This window comes from Felis catus, chromosome B2, assembly GCF_018350175.1.
Source record: "Felis catus isolate Fca126 chromosome B2, F.catus_Fca126_mat1.0, whole genome shotgun sequence".
In the NCBI taxonomy this organism is placed as follows: Eukaryota; Metazoa; Chordata; class Mammalia; order Carnivora; family Felidae; genus Felis; species Felis catus.
In genome coordinates, this window is record NC_058372.1 from 106,921,142 (window position 1) to 106,940,957 (window position 19,816).

Consider the following 19,816-nt stretch of genomic DNA (forward strand, 5'->3'; position numbering starts at 1 on the left):
CTCATGGTCGTGAGATCCATCCATCCTCTCTCTCCCTCTCTCTCTTTACCCCTCCCCCACCTGCCACACACACGCATGTTCTCTCTCTCTCACAATAAATAAATAAACTTTAAAAAACAAAACAGTTTTTATTTTACCTTCACGTAGCCCTTCTTCAGTGCTCTTCCTTACTTTTTATAGATCTGACTTTCTGAGCTATATCATTTTCCTTCTTACTAAAGAACTTTTAACATTTCTGACAAGGCAGGTTGGTGTGCAACAAATTCTCTCAATTTTTGTTTATCTGAGAAAGTCTTTATTTCTACATCACTTTTGAAGGATAATTTCTCAAGGTACAGAATTTGAGGTTGGTGCGGGCTTTTTCTCAATACCATAAATATTTCACATTCCACTCTTTCCTTGCTTGCATGGTTTCTGCGGAGGAGTTGAATATAGTTATCCTCTATAGGTGTTTTTTCTCCTCTGACACCAATGAAGAATTTTTCTTTATGATTGACTTTCTATAGATTGAAAATGATATGCCTGTGTGTAGTGTTTAGACTTTTATCCTGGTTGCTATTCTCTGAGCTTTCTGGATCTTTGATTTGGTGTCTGACTTTAATTTGGGCAAATTTTCAGTCATTATTTCTTCTAATATTGCTTCTTTTTCTTTTTGTCTTTCCCCTCTTTTTGGTATTCCCATTACATGTATGTTACATGTACTGTAGTTGTCCCACGGTTCTTAGATATCCTGGGGGTGCTTTGACTTTTTTCTCTTTTCATTTTTGGAATGTCTGTTGACATATCCTTAAGCTCAGAGATTTTTTTTTCCTCAGCTGCATATGATCTACTAATGAGACCATCAAAGGCATTCCTCATTTCTGTTACAGAGTTTTTAATCTCTAGTATTTCTTTTTGGTGCTTAGAATTTCTACCTCTCTGCCTATGTTTCCTGTATGTTCTTGCATGTTCTCTATCCATTAGAGCCCTTAGGATATTAATCATAGTTATTTAATTAATTAATTTATTTATTTGAGAAAGAGAGGGCACAAGTGAGCAAGGGATGGAGGGAGAGGGAGAGAGAGAGAGAGAGAGAGAGAGAGAGAGAGAGAGCGAGCGAAGCGGGGCTCATCCGGGGGGTTTTACCAGAAGTGGGACTCGTGTTCACCCGAAGCAGGACTCAAGCTCACGAACTGTGAGATCATGACCTGAGTTGAAGACTGATAAAGCTTAACAACTGAGTCACCCAGGCACCCCAATCATAGTTATTTTAAATTCCCAGTCTGATAATTCCAACATCCCTGCCATACCTGAGGCTGGTTTTAATGCTTGCTCTGTTTCTTTTCAACTCTGTGTTTTTCATTTAGTATGTTTTCTAATTTTTTGTTGAAAGATGGATACGATGTGCTGGGTTAAATTGCCGTAAATAGGCCTTTAGTAATGTGGTGGTAAGGCGTGGGGTGGGAGGGGGAGTGTTTGATAGTCCTATAATTAGGTCTTGGCTCTAGGTAGCTTTTTGCCTCTGGACTGTGAACTTCACTTGTTCCCAGTCCCCACCTCCTGTAGGTGGGACAGCATGGTTACAGTAGGCTGGAGTTGTGTATTTCCCTGCCTTCCTCTGAAAGGCTAGAGCCAAGTGGAGTTGAATGTTTCTTTTCCCCCAGGTCAATTAGGCTCTAATAAACCCCAACAGGTTAGGCTCTGGTTAACTAGTTTCACCTAGGGCAGAACTTTTTCAGAAAACAGAATGCTCTGGGGTCTTTCAAAATGGTTCCCTTTCCCCAAACCCCGTTGGAAGAACAAAGGAATTTTTCTCCAATATTCGCTGTGAAAACCTCATGAATTCTTAGATGTAAAACTCTCAGAAGTGTGAGTAGACCCCTCTGAAGTTTATATCTTTTTGGACTTGCCCACACTAAGCCTCCAGTAATTCATCAATTACAATTGAAGTTTACCTACCCTGGCATCCATTCTTGTGGAGGTTTTCAGCTCAGTTTCTGCTCTGGTAAGTTGTGATTCTCTGTATCAGCCTATTGTTTCTCCAGTTTGGGGGGCAGTAGTTTGCTCTGTGACTTCAGTTTTTTTTATGGATCTAAGAAGAGTTGTTGATTGTTTTAGCTTTTCATGTTTTTACTTTGTAGGATGTAGTGGCAACTTTCAGGCTTCTTAAATGCTGACTAGAAACTGAAGGTCTCAATTATCTTTTAGAGAGAGTTAAATAACGAACAAGAAAGTAATCATATATATTTACTGATATATTATGATTTCCAGTGTTCTTCCGCTATTTCTTCGAATATTTTCTCTGCCTCTCCCCTTTGGTGGCTTCAATTACACATGTGTTTTTTAATGTAATTTTCTTTTAAATGTTTTTTTTTTTTTAAATTTTTTAATATTTATTTATTTTTGAGACAGAGAGAGAGAGAGCATGAACAGGGGAGGGTCAGAGAAAGAGGGAGACACAGAATCTGAAACAGGCTTCAGGCTCTGAGCTGTCAGCACAGAGCCCGATGCGGGGCTCGAACCCACAGACCGTGAGATCATGACCTGAGCCGAAGTCGGACGCTCAACCAACTGAGCCACCCAGGTGCCCCTAAATGTTTATTATTTTTGAAAGAGACAGAGTGTGAGTGGGGAAGGGGCAGAAGGAGAGGGAGACAGAATCCAAAGCAGGCCCCAGGCTCTGAGCTATTAGCTCAGGGCTTGAACTCACAGGGCTTGACACAGGGCTTGAACTCATGAACCATGAGATCATGACCTGAGCTGATGTCAGACACTTTAACTGACTGAGCCACCCAGGTGCCCCGTTAATGTAATTTTCTTTTGTCTGTCTGCCATTGATATTTCTTCTAGTAGAGGTCTTTTGGTGATGAATGCATATAGCTTTTGTATGCCTGAAAATGTCATGTATATATTTTTTTCTTATTGAGGTATAATTGATATATAGCATTATATTAGTTTCAGGTATACAACATGATTTGATATCTAGATATAACATACATCCTTTTAAATTATAGTTGACACACAATGTTATATTAATTTCAGGTGTAAAACGGTGATTGGACAAGGTTGCATATTATGCTATGTTTACCACAAGTGTAGTCTACTAACATACAATGCTATTACAGTACCATTGACTATATTCCCTATGTCATACCTTTAATTCTATGACTTATTCACTCCATAAGAGGATGCCTGTATCTCCCACTCCCCTTCATTGATTTTGTCCATCTTCCCCACCCTTCTCTTCTCTGGCAACCATCAGTTTGTTCTCTGTATTTATGGATCTGTTCCTGCTTTTTGTTTGTTTATCCATCTGTTTTTTTATTTTCCACACATAAGTGAAATCATATGGTATTTGTCTTTCTGTGACTTATTTCACTTAGCCTAATATTGTCTAGGCCCATCCATATTGTTGCTATGTGTGTGTCTGTGTGTGTGTGTGTGTATACACACACACATATATACACATATACACACAGACACACACACATATACACACATACACACACACACACACACACACACACACATACACGTCTTTATCCATTTGTCTACGGGTGGACAGTTAGCTCGCTTCCATATCTTGGCTATTGTAAATAATGCTGCAATAAACACATGTGTGCATGTATCTTTTTGAATTAGTGTTTTTGTTTTTGGGGGGTAAATACCCAGTAGTGGAATTCCTGGATCATATGGTATTTCTATTTTTAATATTTTGAGGAACCTCCATACTGTTTTCCATAGTGGTGCACCCATTTACTTTACCATGACCAGTGCTTAAGGGTTACTTTTTCTTCACACCTTTGCCAATGGTTATGTCTTTTGTTTCCGATTCTAACTATTCTGACATGTGTAAGGTGATACCTCATTGTAGTTTTGATTTGCATTTCCCTGATGATTAGTGATTTTGAGCATATTTTCATATCTCTTTTGGCCAGCTATATGTCGTCTTTGGAAAAATGTCTGTTCAGGTCCTCTGCCTATTTTTAATCAGATTATTTGGTTTTTTGGTGTTGAGTTTTGTAAGTACTATATATATTTTAGATGTTAACCCCTTATCAGATATATCACCTGCAAATATCTTCTTCCATTCAGTAGGCTGCCTTTTCATTTGTTGATGGTTTCCTTCAATGTGTGAAAGTTTTTTATTTTGGTGTAGTTCCAATAGTTTTTTCTTTTGTTTCCCTTGCCTCAGGAGATCTGTCTAGAAAAAAATTGCTAAGCCTGATGTCAAAGAAGTGGTAACTCTTTTCTTTGAGGGGTTTTATGGTTTCAGGTCTCACATTTAGGTGTGTGATCCATTCTGAGTCTACTTTTATGAGTGGTGTGAAAAAGTGTTCTAGTTTCCTTTTACATGCAGCTGTCCAGTTTTCCCAGCACCATTTATTGAAAAGACTAGCTTTTCCCCAGTGTGTATTCTTGCCTCCTTTTTGTCATAGACTACTTGACCATATAAACATGGGTTCATTTCTGGGTTCTCTATTTGGTTTTATTGATCTATGTGATTTTTTTTTTTCATTTTGAGAGACATTTTTTATTCATTTTGAGAGACAGAGAATGCAGGAGAGGGGCAGAAAGATAGGGAGAGAGAGAATCCCAAGCAAGCTCCATCCTGTCAGTGCAGAGTCCATTGCAGGGCTTGATCTCACGAACTGTGAGACTATGACCTGAGCCGAAATCAAGAGTCGGGCACTTAACTGACTAAGCCACTCAGGCACCCCTATGTGTCTGTTTTTGTGCCAGTACCATGCTTTTTTGATTACCACAGCTTTGTTAGATATAAGCTATATTTTTGAAAGATAATTTTACTGAGCATAAAATTGTAGATTAACTGATTATTGTTACTGTTTTCAATAGACCTTGCTGTATTGTCCTTTGTCTTGCACTGTTTCCAGTGACAGGTCTGTTGTCATCCTTATTTTAATTTATTTATAGATAACAGCCTTCTTGGGGTGCCTGGGTGGCTCAGTTGGTTAAGCGTCTGATTTCGGCTCAGGTAGTGATCTCATAGTTTGTGAGTTCAAGCCCCACGTTGGGCTCTCTGCCATCAGCACAGAGCCCACTTTGGATTCTGTGTCTCCCTCTCTCTCTGTGCCTCCCTCGCTCATGTGCGAGCACATGCTCTCTTTCACTCAAATAAACAAACTTTAAAAAATGTAAATAAATAACACCCTTCTTCTTGGTTCCTTTGAAAATTTTCTCCTTATTACCTGTTTGAGCAGATTATGATTTGCCTTGATGTATTTTTCTTCATATTTTTTGTGCCTTGGATTTGTTCAGTTTCTTGGATCTCTGGGTTCATAGTTTTCATCAAATTTGGGGAATATTTTGGCTTTTATTTCATCTACTGTTTTTTTTCTACCACTTATACCTCAGTCCTTTGGGAATGCTCAATTATACATATTTTTATATCCTATTTGACATTGCTTTACAGACTCGGGGAGAATTCCGTTAATTTGTTTGGACTCCTTTTCCTCTTTTATTTTGGAAAGTTTCTATTTCTATGTGTGCATGTTCACTAATCTTCTGCAATGTCTACTCTGCTAATCCTAATCCGTTTATTTTACATCTCAGCCATTGTAGTTTTTATCTCCAGAAGTTGAATTTCGGTCTTTAAAAATTTTTCTATCATGTCTCTACTTAACATGTTTTTCTACCACTTGATCCTTCATATTGTTAATTTTGTGGTTTTGAATCCTTTACTTGGTTTTATGTCTATAAATTTCTAGTTGTATAGTTGGAAATTATTTTACTGTATTACAATAGTTCTTTCTGGTTTTGTTCTATTTTGTGTCTTCTTGTATTCCATTTTATCTAATAATTCAAATTCTGCTAAAATGTGAGCAGGAATCTTTGTTACTTTCAAAGCTCTTAAAACACTGTCTTTCACATAGTAGAGACTGAATGTTGTATTAAATTTTTGTCCTATGACTAAAATATTTCTTTATGTAACTTTGCTTTAGTCTTTTATAATTTTTTTAAGTTTATTTATTTATTTTGAAGGGGGGGCATGACAGAGAAAGAGAGAGAGAGAGAGACAGAGGGAGGGGCAGAGAGGGAAACAGAGAGAATCTCAAGTGGGCTCCACACTGTCAGCAGAGAGCCCAACCCAGGGCTTGAACTCACAAAACTGTGAGATCATTACCTGTGTAAAAACCAAGAGCCAGGCACTTGACCAACTGAGTCACCCAGGTGCCCCTGCTTTATTCTTTAAATATCTTTTTAAGCTTTTAAAACTTGCATTAATTTATTGCATATCCTATTATTCTCTTCCTGTGCTCACTCCAGTACAGCAACAGTGCTCTTCTTCAGATATTCCTGGTTCTCTTCTGCCTTAGCACTTTGCATTTTCTGTTACTCCAGCCTGGAATGGTTCACATCCCCATGGCCTACTCCACAGCCCCACTCCCTGCCTTGTACTCCTTTCTACCCTCCTTTATTTTGCTCCATGGAACTTATCACTCCCATATGACAACATACATTCATGCTTTTTCCTTATTTTTATCATATATGTGCATGTGTATAACATTTTTACAAATATGCACACATACTCCCACAAGAATATAAGGTCCATGGAGCACACAGAGCAGGGATTCCCCTTCACCCCCACTGGTATATCTCTAGTCCTAAAACAGTCCTCAACACATTGTATGTGTACAGTAAATGATGGAAACATTGCTGTCTTTATAATATTTTTTTATATATGAAATTTATTGACAAATTGGTTTCCATACAACACCCAGTGCTCATCCCAAAAGGTGCCCTCCTCAATACCCATCACCCACCCTCTCCTCCCTCCCACCCCCCATCAACCCTCAGTTTGTTCTCAGTTTTTAACAGTCTCTTATGCTTTGGCTCTCTCCCACTCTAACCTCTTTTTTTTTTTTTTCCTTCCCCTCCCCCATGGGTTCCTGTTAAGTTTCTTAGGATCCACATAAGAGTGAAACCATATGGTATCTGTCTTTCTCTGTATGGCTTATTTCACTTAGCATAACACTCTCCAGTTCCATCCACGTTGCTACAAAAGGCTATATTTCATTTTTTCTCATTGCCACGTAATATTCCATTGTGTATATAAACCACAATTTCTTTATCCATTCATCAGTTGATGGACATTTAGGCTCTTTCCATAATTTGGCTATTGTTGAGAGTGCTGCTATGAACATTGGGGTACAAGTGGCCCTATGCATCAGTACTCCTGTATCCCTTGGATAAATCCCTAGCAGTGCTATTGCTGGGTCATAGGGTAGGTCTATTTTTAATTTTCTGAGGAACCTCCACGCTGTTTTCCAGAGTGGCTGCACCAATTTGCATTCCCACCAACAGTGCAAGAGGGTTCCCGTTTCTCCACATCCTCTCCAGCATCTATAGTCTCCTGATTTGTTCATTTTGGCCACTCTGACTGGCGTGAGGTGATACCTGAGTGTGGTTTTGATTTGTATTTCCCTGATAAGGAGCGACGCTGAACATCTTTTCATGTGCCTGTTGGCCATCCGGATGTCTTCTTTAGAGAAGTGTCTATTCATGTTTTCTGCCCATTTCTTCACTGGGTTATTTGTTTTTCGGGTGTGGAGTTTGGTGAGCTCTTGATAGATTTTGGATACTAGCCCTTTGTCCGATATGTCATTTGCAAATATCTTTTCCCATTCCGTTGGTTGCCTTTTAGTTTTGTTGATTGTTTCCTTTGCTGTGTAGAAGCTTTTTATCTTCATAAGGTCCCAGTAATTCACTTTTGCTTTTAATTCCCTTGCCTTTGGGGATGTGTCGAGTAAGAGATTGCTACGGCTGAGGTCAGAGAGGTCTTTTCCTGCTTTCTCCTCTAAGGTTTTGATGGTTTCCTGTCTCACATTTAGGTCCTTTATCCATTTTGAGTTTATTTTTGTGAATGGTGTGAGAAAGTGGTCTAGCTTCAACCTTCTGCATGTTGCTGTCCAGTTCTCCCAGCACCATTTGTTAAAGAGGCTGTCTTTTTTCCATTGGATGTTCTTTCCTGCTTTGTCAAAGATGAGTTGGCCATACGTTTGTGGGTCTAGTTCTGGGGTTTCTATTCTATTCCATTGGTCTATGTGTCTGTTTTTGTGCCAATACCATGCTGTCTTGATGATGACAGCTTTGTAGTAGAGGCTAAAGTCTGGGATTGTGATGCCTCCTGCTTTGGTCTTCTTCTTCAAAATTCCTTTGGCTATTCGGGGCCTTTTGTGGTTCCATATGAATTTTAGGATTGCTTGTTCTAGTTTCGAGAAGAATGCTGGTGCAATTTTGATTGGGATTGCATTGAATGTGTAGATAGCTTTGGGTAGTATTGACATTTTGACAATATTTATTTTTCCAATCCATGAGCAGGGAATGTCTTTCCATTTCTTTAAATCTTCTTCAATTTCCTTCATAAGCTTTCTATAGTTTTCAGCATACAGATCCTTTACATCTTTGGTTAGATTTATTCCTAGGTATTTTATGCTTCTTGGTGCAATTGTGAATGGGATCAGTTTCTTTATTTGTCTTTCTGTTGCTTCATTGTTAGTGTATAAGAATGCAACTGATTTCTGTACATTGATTTTGTATCCTGCAACTTTGCTGAATTCCTGTATCAGTTCTAGTAGACTTTTGGTGGAGTCTATCGGATTTTCCATGTATAATATCATGTCATCTGCAAAAAGCGAAAGCTTGACTTCATCTTTGCCAATTTGGATGCCTTTGGTTTCCTTTTGTTGTCTGATTGCTGATGCTAGAACTTCCAGCACTATGTTAAACAGCAGCGGTGAGAGTGGGCATCCTTGTCGTGTTCCTGATCTCAGGGAAAAAGCTCTCAGTTTTTCCCCGTTGAGGATGATGTTAGCTGTGGGCTTTTCATAAATGGCTTTTATGATCTTTAAGTATGTTCCTTCTATCCCGACTTTCTCAAGGGCTTTTATTAAGAAAGGGTGCTGGATTTTGTCAAAGGCCTTTTCTGCATCAATTGACAGGATCATATGGTTCTTCTCTTTTTTTTTGTTAATGTGATGTATCACGTTGATTGATTTGCGAATGTTGAACCAGCCCTGCATCCCAGGAATGAATCCCACTTGATCATGGTGAATAATTCTTTTTATATGCTGTTGAATTCGATTTGCTAGTATCTTATTGAGAATTTTTGCATCCATATTCATCAGGGATATTGGCCTGTAGTTCTCTTTTTTTACTGGGTCTCTGTCTGGTTTAGGAATCAAAGTAATACTGGCTTCATAGAATGAGTCTGGAAGTTTTCCTTCCCTTTCTATTTCTTGGAATAGCTTGAGAAGGATAGGTATTATCTCTGCTTTAAACGTCTGGTAGAACTCCCCTGGGAAGCCATCTGGTCCTGGACTCTTATTTGTTGGGAGATTTTTGATAACCAATTCAATTTCTTCACTGGTTATGGGTCTGTTCAAGCTTTCTATTTCCTCCTGGTTGAGTTTTGGAAGAGTGTGGGTGTTCAGGAATTTGTCCATTTCTTCCAGGTTGTCCAATTTGTTGGCATATAATTTTTCATAGTATTCCCTGATAATTGTTTGTATCTCTGAGGGATTGGTTGTAATAATTCCATTTTCATTCATGATTTTATCTATTTGGGTCATTTCCCTTTTCTTTTTGAGAAGCCTGGCTAGAGGTTTGTCAATTTTGTTTATTTTTTCAAAAAACCAACTCTTGGTTTCGTTGATCTGCTCTACAGTTTTTTTAGATTCTATATTGTTTATTTCTGCTCTGATCTTTATTATTTCTTTTCTTCTGCTGGGTTTAGGCTGCCTTTGCTGTTCTGCTTCTAGTTCCTTTAGGTGTGCTGTTAGATTTTGTATTTGGGATTTTTCTTGTTTCTTGAGATAGGCCTGGATTGCAATGTATTTTCCTCTCAGGACTGCCTTCGCTGTGTCCCAAAGTGTTTGGATTGTTGTATTTTCATTTTCGTTTGTTTCCATATATTTTTTAATTTCTTCTCTAATTGCCTGGTTGACCCACTCATTCGTTAGTAGAGTGTTCTTTAACCTCCATGCTTTTGGAGGTTTTCCAGACTTTTTTCTGTGGTTGATTTCAAGCTTCATAGCATTGTGGTCTAAAAGTATGCATGGTATAATTTCAATTCTTGTAAACTTATGAAGGGCTGTTTTGTGACCCAGTATATGATCTATCTTGGAGAATGTTCCATGTGCACTCGAGAAGAAAGTATATTCTGTTGCTTTGGGATGTAGAGTTCTAAATATATCTGTCAAGTCCATCTGATCCAATGTCTCATTCAGGGCCCTTGTTTCTTTATTGACCGTGTGTCTAGATGATCTATCCATTTCTGTAAGTGGGGTGTTAAAGTCCCCTGCAATTACCACATTCTTATCAATAAGGTTGCTTATGTTTATGAGTAATTGTTTTATATATTTGGGGGCTCTGGCATTCGGCGCATAGACATTTATAATTGTTAGCTCTTCCTGATGGATAGACCCTGTAACTATTATATAATGTCCTTCTTCATCTCTTGTTACAGCCTTTAATTTAAAGTCTAGTTTGTCTGATAGAAGTATGGCTACTCCAGCTTTCTTTTGGCTTCCAGTCGCATGATAAATAGTTCTCCATCCCCTCACTCTCAATCTAAAGGTGTCCTCAGGTCTAAAATGAGTCTCTTGTAGACAGCAAATAGATGGGTCTTGGTTTTTTATCCATTCTGATACCCTATGTCTTTTGGTTGGCGCATTTAATCCATTTACATTCAGTGTTATTATAGAAAGATACGGGTTTAGAGTCATTGTGATGTCTGTATGTTTTATGCTTGTAGTGATGTCTCTGGGACTTTGTCTCACAGGGTCCCCCTTAGGATCTCTTGTAGGGCTGGTTTAGTGGTGACAAATTCCTTCAGTTTTTGTTTGTTTGGGAAGACCTTTATCTCTCCTTCTATTCTAAATGACAGACTTGCTGGATAAAGGATTCTCGGCTGCATATTTTTTCTGTCTAGCACCCTGAAAATCTCGTGCCAATTCTTTCTGGCCTGCCAAGTTTCAAAAGAGAGATCAGTCACGAGTCTTATAGGTCTCCCTTTATATGTGAGGGCACGTTTACCCCTTGCTGCTTTCAGAATTTTCTCTTTATCCTTGTATTTTGCCAGTTTCACTATGATATGTCATGCAGAAGATCGATTCAAGTTATGTCTGAAGGGAGTTCTCTGTGCCTCTTGGATTTCAATGCCTTTTTCCTTCCCCAGTTCAGGGAAGTTCTCAGCTATTATTTCTTCAAGTACCCCTTCAGCACCTTTCCCTCTCTCCTCCTCCTCTGGGATACCAATTATGCGTATATTATTTCTTTTTAGTGTATCACTTAGTTCTCTAATTTTCCCCTCATACTCCTGGATTTTTTTCTCTCTCTTTTTCTCAGCTTCCTCTTTTTCCATAACTTTATCTTCTAGTTCACCTATTCTCTCCTCTGCCTCTTCAAGCCGAGCTGTGGTGGTTTCCATTTTGTTGTGCATTTCGTTTAAAGCGTTTTTCAGCTCCTCGTGACTGTTCCTTTGTCCCTTGATCTCTGTAGCAAGAGATTCTCTGCTGTCCTGTATACTGTTTTCAAGCCCAGCGATTACTTTTATGACTATTATTCTAAATTCACTTTCTGTTATATTATTTAAATCCTTTTTGATCAGCTCATTAGCTGTTGTTATTTCCTGGAGATTCTTCTGAGGGGAATTCTTCCGCTTGGTCATTTTGGACAGTCCCTGGCGTGGTGAGGACCTGCAGGGCCCTTCCCCTGTGCTGTGGTGTATAACTGGAGTTGGTGGGCGGGGCCGCAGTCAGACCTGATGTCTGCCCCCAGCCCACCGCTGGGGCCACAGTCAGACTGGTGTGTGCCTTCTCTTCCCCTCTCCTAGGGGCAGCATTCACTGTGGGGTGGTGTGGCCCGTCTGGGCTACTTGCACACTGCCAGGCTTGTGATGCTGGGGATCTGGCGTATTAGCTGGGGTGGGTAGGCAAGGTGCACGGGGGCAGGAGGGGCAGGCTTAGATCGCTTCTCCTTAGGTGATCCACTTCAGGAGGGGCCCTGTGGCAGCGGGAGGGAGTCAGATCTGCTGCCGGAGGTTTGGCTCCGCAGAAGCACAGAGTTGGGTGTTTGCTCGGAGTGAGCAAGTTCCCTGGCAGGAACTGGTTCTCTTTGGGATTTTGGCTGGGGGATGGGCGGGGGAGATGGCGCTGGCGAGCGCCTTTGTTCCCCACCAAACTGAGCTCTGTTGTCCGGGGGCTCAGCAGCTCTCCCTCCCTTTGTCCTCCAGCCTTCCCGCTTTCCGAGCAGAGCTGTTAACTTATGTCCTCCCAGACGCTAAGTCGTGCTTGTTGTTGGAACACAGTCCGTCAGGCCCCTCCGCTTTTGCCAGCCAGACTCGGGGGCTCTGCTTGCCCGGCGAGCCGCCCCTCCGCCCTGGCTCCCTCCCGCCAGTCCTTGGAGCGCGCACCGCCTCGCCGCCCTTCCTACCCTCTTCCGTGGGCCTCTCGTCTGCGTTTGGCTCCAGCGACTCTGTTCTGCTAATCCTCTGGCGGTTTTCTGGGTTATTTAGGCAGGTGTAGGTGGAATCTAAGTGATCAGCAGGACGCGCGGTGAGCCCAGCGTCCTCCTAAGCCGCCATCTTGCCGGGATTCACCTGTCTTTATAATATTTTTAACAATTTACTTGTGACTTTTGATTTTACAGTTTTTATAGTGAGACTAGTTCACAAGATTCACATGACCTCTTTTCAATGTTTTGTGCTCTGCAAACTTAAACTATGCTGCCTAAAAGATTCTAGCTGTATTTTCAGAAAAGAACTGGACTCTATTTTTTTAAGTTTTTATTTTAATTCCTGTTAACATACAGTGTTATATTAGTTTTAGGTGTACAATATACTGATTCAACAGTTCTATACATTACTTGGTGTTCATCATGATTAGTGTATTCTTTTTAAAAAATGTTTATTTACTTTGAGGGGAGGGGGAGAGGGGAAGAGAGAGAGGTAGACAGACAATCCCAAGTAGGTTCCATGCTCATCACAGAGACTGTTGCAGGGCTCGATGTCATGACCGTGAGATGATGACCTGAGCTGAAGTCAACAGTTAAATACTTAACTGACTGAGCCACCCACGTGCCCAAGATAAGTGTATTCTTAATCCTCATCACCTATTTCACCCATTCCCCTTCAACCTCCTCCCCTCTTGTAACCATAGCTTGCTGTCAATAATTAAGAGTCGGATTCTCTCTCTCCTTTTTCCACTTTGCTTATTTTGTTTCTTAAAATCCACATATGAATGAGATCCTGTGGTATTTGTCTTTTTCTGACTTATTTCACTTAGTATTATACCCTTTAGGTACATCCACATCATTGTAAATGGCAGAATTTCATTCTTTTTTATAACTGAATTATATTCAGGGTAATGCTGGCCTCATAGAATGAATTTGGAAATTTTCCTTTCTCTTCTATTTGTTAGAATAGTTTGGAAAAAAATAGATATTAACTCTCCTTTTAAAATTTGGTAGAATTCATTTGAGTACTGATTCCGCTTCTTTGTTGGTTGTCTGTTCAAGTTTTTTATTTGTTTCAGTTTTGATAGTTTATATATTTCTAGGAATTTATCCATTTTTTCTAGGTTGTCCAATTTGTTGGCATATAGTTTTTTATAGTATTCTAAGTGTTTGTATTTTTGTGGTGTTGGTTCTTATTTCTCATTTGTGGTTTTATGTTTTTAAGTCCTTTTTTTTTTTCTTGATAAGTCTGGCTAGAGGTTTATCAATTTTATTGATTTTTTTTTTTCAAAGAACGAGCTCCTGGTTTCATTGATCTGTTCTATTGTTGGTTGTTGTTGTTTTTTAGTTTCTAACATTTATTTCTGCTCTAATCTTTATTCCTTCTGCTGGTTTTAGATTTTGTTTGTTGTTGTTGTTTTTCTAGCTCCTTTAGGTGTAAGGTTAGGTTTGAGATTTTTCTTGCTTCTTGAGGTAGCCTGTATCATTAAAATCTTCCTTCTTAGAACTGCTTTTGCTGCATCACAAAGGTTTTGAAACACTGTGTTTTAATTTCCATTTATTTTCATGTACTTTTTAATTTCCTCTTTGATTTCTTGGTTGACCTATTGTTTAGTAGCATGTTATTTAACCTCCATGTATTTTTCATCTTTCCATATTTTTTCTTGTGGTTGACTTCTAGTTTCATAGCATTGTGGTCAGCAAAAGTGCATGGTATCTCTTTGATCTTCTATTGTTGAGGCTTGTTTTGTGGCCTAACATCTGTTTTGGAAGATGTTCCATTTACACTTGAAAAGAATGTGTATTCTGCTGCTTTAAGATGGAATGTTCTGAATATATCTGTTAAATCCATTTGTTTCAGTGTGTCATTCAAAGACATTGTTTCCTTGTTGATTTTTTGATTAGATGATCTGTCCATTGATGTTATTAAGATATTAAAGTACCCTACTATTGTTGTTTTACTATCAACCAGTTCCTTTATGTTTGTTATTAACTGCTTTATATGTTTGGGTGCTCTCATGTTGGGTGCATAAATATTTACAATTGACATTTCTTCTTGTTTGATTGTCCCCTTTATTATGATATAGTTTCCTTCTTTGCTTCTTGTTGCAGACTGTTTTTAAAGTCTACTTTGTGTGCTGTAGGTACTGTTGCTCTGGCTTTCTTTTGATTTCCATTTGTATGATAAATATTTCTCCATCCTCTCACTTTCAACCTGCAGGTGTCTTTAGTTCTAAAACGAATCTCTTGTGGACAGCATATAGATGGGTCTTGTTTTTTTATCCATTCGATCACCCTATGTCTTTGGGTTGTGGCATTTAGTCCATTTACTTTCAAAGTAATTATTGATAGGTATGTACTTATTGCAATTTTGTTACTTGTTGTTGTTTCTGAAGATTTTCTCTGATCTTTTCTTGTCTTTCATTGTTTTCTGGTTTTCTTTAGTGATGTATTTGGATTTCTTTCTTTTTATTCTTGGCATATTAGTGATTCTTAATTTGTGGTTACCATAAGTTTTATATATTAACATCTTCTACATATAGCAGTCTATATAAATTGATGGTCATTTAAGTTTTAACCTGTTCTTTACTCCTCTCCTCCCCACATTTTAGGTATATGGAGTCCTATTTTACATCCTTTTATTTTGTGAGTTCCTTTACTGATTTTTTACAGAAATATTCATTTGTAATGCTTTTGTGCTTCTCCTACCTTCATTCTCTCACTTTTGGACTCTCCTTTCCATTCAGAGAGTTCCCTTTAGGGGCGCCTAGGGGGCTCAGTTGGTTAAGCATCCTACTTCATTTCAGGTCATGATCTCACGGTCTGTCGGTTCAAGCCCCGCATCAGGCTCTGTGCTGACAGCTCAGAGCCTGGAGCCTGCTTCAGATTCTGTGTCTCCCTCTCTCTCTCTACCCCTCCTCCACTCACACTCTGTCTCTCTGTCTCTCAAAAATAAACATTAAAAAAAATTTTTTTTAAAGAGTTCCCTTTAATATATCTTGCAGGGCTGGTTTAGTGGTCATGAACTCCTTTAGTTTTTGTTTGGGAGACTCTTTATCTCTTCTTCTATTCTGAATGTTAGCCTGCTAGATAGAGTATTCTTGGCTGGAGATTTTTCCTAATCAGTACTTTGAATGTATCATTTCACTGACTTCTGGCTTGGAAAGTTTCTGCTGAAAACCCCCCAATAGCCTTATGGGGTTTCCTTTGTATGTTTCTATCTTCTTTTTTAAAGAGATTTAAAAATCTTTTTGTCACTATATTTTGCCATTTTAATTACAATATGTCTTAGTGTGGATCTGCTTTTGTTGATTTTGTTGGGAGTTCTCTGTGCCTTCTGCATCTGGATATCTGTTTCCTTCCCCAGGTTAGGGAAATTTTCAGCCATTACTTATTTAAATAAATTTTCTGCCCCCTTTTCTCTCTCTTCTTCTGGGACTCCTATAATATGAATATTATTACTTTTGATGGAGTCACCGAGTTCCCTAAGTCTTTTCTTGTTTTGCATAATTTTTTTCTCTCTTTTTGTCAGCTTGATTACCTTCTGTTACTCTGTCTTCTAGGTCATTAATTCATCCTCTGCTTCTTCTAGTCTGATGTTCATTGCACAAGAGTGTTTCTAATCTCATTTATTGCACTGTTCATCCCTGATTTGTTCTTTTTTAATTTGTATTGAGGATCTCACTCATGTCTTCCATTCCTTTCTCAATATCCTTATAATCATTGCTTTAAATACTCCATCAGGCATGTTACTTATATCTATTTCACTAAGATCTCCAGCCATGCCCTAGTCCTGTTCTTTCATTTGGGACAAATTTCTCTGTCTCTTCATTTTGTCTGAGTCTCTGTGCCTGTTTCTCTGTGTTAGGACAGTCAGCTATATCATCTGTTCTTGAGGGTAATGCCCTATGTGGAAGGGGTTCTATAGTGCTCTGCAGTACAGTGTCCCCCTTTTCCCAGGACCTTGCACTTCTGGGAGTGTCTCTGATGTGTGCTGCATGTGCTCTGTTGTTTTCTCCTGGCAGTTTTATCCTTCAGACCAGTCATCTGCAGAGTCTCTCCTTGCCTATTGTGGGTAATGTTTGGTCCCTGGCCTGAAATGTGGCACATTTTAACTAGGTATGCTCTGGTCTTTTGTGAAATAAGACCTATTGTCACTGCTGCCAGAACCAAGGCTCCACAAAACTCTGGGATCAGGGGATGTGGGGGGAAGGGTTGTGTTGGTCTTCTTGGGGAGGGGGCCTGTAGTGCTGGGACTGAGGCAAGCATGACTGGGAAAGGAAGTTCCACCAGAGTGTGGTGGGGCAGGTCTTGGTGTAAGCATGTTAGGTAGTGAGTGTCTGCGTGGTGCTGGTTCCTGCAGGTGACCCTGTGTCTATGCTGAGACACTACGGGGGGAAGTGGCACTGGCCAGTTCCTTTGTTCCTGGAAGCGTTTTTCTGAATGTTGCCTCTCTAGGATGCACTCTGAGATGAGCAAGTGACCTCCCCACTATGTGCCACAGGTGCTCTTCAGATCCACTCTTTCCATGCTGTATGTCTGTGGACAGTTTGACCTGCCTTCTCTTTAAGGGCAGCCCCAATGCCTCTGGGCTCTCCTCACACCATGCCCTCTGACCTTTAGTACTCTAGGCTTTAAGCCCCACCATTGCCAGAACTCATGAAATTTGTTCCCTCTCACATTCCAAGCCAATTGCTATGAGGAGTTGTTGTCCCCATGTGATGCCCTGTATGTTCAACTGACTTCCTTCTCTGTGACTGTGCTCCCTCCCTACTGCAGTGACCACAATCTATTTTTCTCCCAAATCCCACCTCTGCACTTCCCACCTTCTTTGTTATGGCCTCTGATTACCTTTAGTTGTGGGATTTGTTCAGCCAGTATTCAGGTTGATTTCTGAGGTATTTAGGATGATTTGATAGTTTTTTAGTTGTATTAATGGGATGAGGTGAGCCTAGGGTCCTCCTGTTCCATGGCCATCTGTTCCTTCTCTAGGACAGGCCTCATTAAACTCAAGGAGTATTAAGAGGACCATACTGAGCTTACAGATTCATTCTGACTAGATTTGGTGTCCCAGCAGGGACATTAGTATGCTTAATGTTTACATCCTTTCTTTCAGAGGGCACATTTATTGCTTTGATGCTTGTTCTTAATTCAACAGTGATGTTCATATTTATCTCTGGTCATCTCAGTGCAAGGGTAGGCAGTGGTGTTGCTAAATCCTTTATAGAATGTGGTTTAGAAGAATTTTTCCCACGGATCACTTCTCAATGAACTAAAGAGAAAATTTTAGGCTCTAATTATGTTATTTGAAAAAGCAAGTTATGGAAGTCTTAGAGAAACTTTTGTTTGTAGTCTTGAGGCAGTAATGTTCAACCTCAGGGGGTGTGCAAGATGAACCACTGTAATGCAGAGACATTTATTGGAACTTCTATTTATATATATATATTCTTTTTTTTTTAGTTGAGAAGGTATATATTCTATTTTTGAGTCTAAAAATAAGACATTTAGGATTTATTATAAAAATTATCACTGGATCCTTGTCTATGTCACATACTTATCAGGTACAGTTCTTGAGTTCTTCTAAGGAAGGAGAAAGAGGTCTACAATGAAAGGGTTAGACAGTAACTCTATAACTCAATTTCTTTTGTTTTCTGTTGGGAATGTTTTGTAGTTTGCATATAGCCCCTACAGGTTATATATATTGTTCAGATATATATATTTAATTTTTTTTTTTTTTTTTTTTTTTAAATTTTTTCAACGTTTATTTATTTTGGGGACAGAGAGAGACAGAGCATGAATGGGGGAGGGGCAGAGAGAGAGGGAGACACAGAATCGGAAACAGGCTCCAGGCTCTGAGCCATCAGCCCAGAGCCTGACGCGGGGCTCGAACTCACGGACCGCGAGATCGTGACCTGGCTGAAGTCGGACGCTTAACCGACTGCGCCACCCAGGCGCCCCATATATTTAATTAACAAAACATGTTGATATATGAATATATAATTATTCAGATGTATGTTAAGTCACCCTACAGATTATATATTTTTCTTTTTTTTTAAGTTATTTATTTTGAAAGAGAGAGAGAGTGCTGGAGGAACAGAGAGAAAGGGTGAGACAGAGAATCCCAAGCAGGCTCCACACTATCAGTGCAGAGCCCAAAATGCGGCTTGAACCTATGAACTGTGAGCCACTCTTTGTTGTGGCTCACAAGTGCCTGCTTGAGTGGCTGCTCAAGAGTGGCAAGAGTGGCTTGCTTAACCGGTTGAGCCACCCAGGTGCCCCAGAGATTATATATTTCTCATTTTAACTAAATTAGCATTGAAAAACTTAGATTTTATCATCCACTATCATTAGTCTTGAAATATAAAAGCCATCAGCATAGTAATGGTTTATCTTTCTACATAATGACTTCCACTAGCATGATAGATCTCCATCCCCTCACTTTCAATCTGAAGGTGTCCTCAGGTCTAAAATGAGTCACTTGTAGACAGAAAATAGATGGGTCTTGTTTTTTTTTGTCCATTCTGATGCCCTGTGTCTTTTGGTTGGAGCATTTAGTTCATTTACATTCAGTGTTATTATTGAAAAATATGGGTTTAGAGTCATTGTGATGTCTGTAGGTTTCATGCTTGTAGTGATGTCTCTGGTACTTTGTAGTTCTTGCAACATTTCACTCACAGAATTCCCACTAGGATCTCTTCTGGGGCTGGTTTAATGGCGATAAATTCCTTCAGTTTTTGTTTGTTTGGGAAAACCTTTATCTCTCCTTCTATTCTGAATGACAGACTTGCTGGATAAAGGATTTTTGGCTGCATATTTTTTTCTCTTCATCACATTGAAGATTTCCTGTCATTCCTTTCTGGCCTGCCAAGTTTCAGTAGAGAGATCAGTCATGAGTCTTATAGGTCTCCCTTTATATGTTAGAGGACGTTTATCCCTAGCTGCTTTCAGAATTTCCTCATTATCCTTGTATTTTGCCAGTTTCACTATGATATGTCGTGCAGAAGATCGATTCAAGTTACGTCTGAAGGGAGTTCTCTGTGCCTCTTGGATTTCAATGCCTGTTTCCTTCCCCAGATTGGGGAAGTTCTCAGCTATGATTTGTTCAAGTACACCTTCAGCCCTTTGTCTCTCTCTTCCTCTTCTGGAATTCCTATGATACAGATATTGTTCCGTTTGATTGCATCACTTAATTCTCTAATTCCTCCCTCATACTCTTGGATTTTTTCTTATCTCTCTTTTTCTCAGCTTCCTCTTTTCCCCTAATTTTATCTTCTAATTCACCTATTCTCTCCTCTGCCTCTTCAATCCATACTATGGCCGCCTCCATTTTATTTTGCACCTCATTTATAGCATTTTTTAG

At 39.5% G+C, this 19,816-nt stretch overlaps 1 long non-coding RNA gene across 1 annotated transcript in view; it reads left to right on the forward strand.

The window, feature by feature from the left end:
• Positions 1-1,480: 1,480 nt before the first annotated feature.
• The window catches only part of LOC123385528, a 52,411-nt gene continuing 34,075 nt past the window's right edge, over positions 1,481-19,816 (forward strand). Inside the window, exon 1 of the long non-coding RNA XR_006598218.1 lies at positions 1,481-1,984. This is a non-coding gene — a long non-coding RNA (uncharacterized LOC123385528). The remainder of the gene's footprint in view (positions 1,985-19,816) is intronic.